This window comes from Triticum aestivum, chromosome 7B (genome assembly GCF_018294505.1).
Source record: "Triticum aestivum cultivar Chinese Spring chromosome 7B, IWGSC CS RefSeq v2.1, whole genome shotgun sequence".
In the NCBI taxonomy this organism is placed as follows: Eukaryota; Viridiplantae; Streptophyta; class Magnoliopsida; order Poales; family Poaceae; genus Triticum; species Triticum aestivum.
Genome location: NC_057813.1, coordinates 60595747 through 60598044, shown reverse-complemented (window position 1 = coordinate 60598044; position 2298 = coordinate 60595747).

Sequence of the window (2298 nt, the reverse complement as noted above, 5' to 3'; positions counted from 1 at the left end):
GGAAAAGCTCATGAAATCGGTCCAAAAAATGGAAGGCAAAAGTGAAAACACTCACGATATTCACACACAAATATTTAAGGAAAGGCCCATGGCCCGAGTTCATTACACCCTAAAAACCCCCAGTGGGTGGGTGGACCTACTACTTAACAAATTTTACATAGAATGTCTTAGGCATCTCCAGCGCCGCGTCGCGACATCGACGACTCTCCCCTGGCGGCCTCCGGGTCCAGCAAGGTGCCGGTGTCCTCCTCGGCACCTCCATCGCGGTAGATGCCCATCTCCTCCGAGCTCCCCTCCGGATTGTGGAGAAGCAAGCCGTAGTCGTCACCATCCACGACCCTGCCGTCTTCCGTCTGCTCCGGCTGGAACTCGTCGTGGATGGCGAACTCGGCGATGTAGCTGGCCCGGGAGGCAATCTGGCTGGCCTGCTCCTGCGAGAGCTGCTCCGAGCCGGCCTGCTAGCCCATCAACGCATCCAGCTGTAGATCCGGATGCCAAGACAATGCGAACCGGAGCGCCATCTCGGCACCGGCACGAGCGGCGGAGAAGCGCCACTCGCCAAGCCGGTCCGGCCCCATCTCCAACCAACGCGCTAGGCGCGTGAAGCTGCTCGGCTCGACGGAGTCTGGCCAGAGGGCCGCTGTCATCGCCGTGCCGACCTGTGACATCCGCCCCATCTGCATTCCCAAGACCCGCAGGCAGGCCTCAGCGGTAGCGATGATCTCCGGGAAGGTCCAGGCCACCCGCGGATCCGTCCCGGACCCAACAATGCCGATCGGGTCGCGCTGGTAGCGGACGGCTTCCTCCGCCAGCCGCTGCGTCTTCGGGAAGGCCCCTGCCACAAAAGAAGAAGCATATCAGAAGAAGAACAACAAGGAAGAAAGGCCGGATCTCGACCCGGCAAAATGCAAGAAAAAGCACTTACTGGAGAAGGACTCTTCCAGGTGCTGCGCTTCGAGCAACATACCACGCCGCTCTAGCTCAATGGTGCGGTCGCGCTCCTCGAGCGCCTTCTCCAGATCGGCCGCCTTGGCAAGGGACGCCCTCAGCTCAGCGTCCTTGTCGTCGGCCGCCTTCTCGGCTGCCTCACGACGATGGGCCTCGTCCTGACGGTCCCCCTCAGCCATGGTGACCTGCCCTAGCAGGCGATCCACCTCGGCCTGGAGCCGACCCTTGTCATCGGCCAGCTGGCCACGCTGCTGGTCTGCCTCCACCAGGGCCTGCTGCGCCTCCACCACCTTGGCAGCTTCCGCCTTAAGGAGCTCCACCTCGGCCTCGAGGCGGCTCCTGTGACCCGCCAGCTGCTAATTAAGAGACCGCCGGGCCGCGGCCGCCTTCGCCCTCGCCTGCGCCGCCTGGACGCCAAGATGGCCGGTGTCGGAAACGAGCCGGTCATAGTGATGACCGGCCCGGAGTAGACAAGTCCGCCAAGACAGCACCTCGGCTGCGGAAAAGAAGAGTTCAGCAAATGTGAAGACAAGACTTATGATTTGGCCCAACTGTTACACAGTTGGCCCGAATCTTGGGGGCTAACCCAGTGGGTGCGCTAGCGCGCCCCCACTAGAAAAGAGCACAAGGATACCTGCGGCGACGCGAAGCTCCTCCTCCTTGGCGGCGAGCTGCTCCTTGAGCTCCTGGTGCTTGCCCAGGAGACGGTTGTAGCCGGCGACCCGGAAGTCGTCGAGATACTGAAAAAGACAGAAGTCAGAACAAGGCCAACACTTTAAAGATTCGACCAAACTACTACATAGTTGGCCCGAACCTCGGGGGCTACACCCAGTGGGTGCGCTAGCGCGCCCCCACAAAGAAGAAATCGCAAGAATGGAAAGGCTTACCAAAATGGCACGCTCCAGGTCGCGCGTTCGCTCCACCTCGGCCTGGGCGAAAGCCTCGAGCCGATCCGTCCGGCCACGAAGGCGGCGGCTGACAGCGTTCAGTGCCGCCTCCTCCTGGGTCTGAGGCCCGAAGATCATGGCGCCCATGCTCCGCGCCGGCTGCGGCGCGGCAGCCCGGCGCCTCCCTGCCAGGGCACCCAGGCGTGCTCCCCGCTGGCCGCTCCCAACACGGCCAGCACCTCCTCCGACGCCCCTCCCGACGCCGTCGACGAGCCGGATGCCGGGATGCCCTGCGTCGCCGCCTCCGGTCTGGATGCCGGGACAGCCTACTGCGCCACCACCGCCCGTGGTGCCTCCTCCAAAACCGGTGGCACCTCCGGCACCGCCGCCCATAGCGCCTCTTCCAAGACGGCGCCACCTCCACCACCATCAGCCCCTGCTTGCCCGACCACGTCGGCCCGCG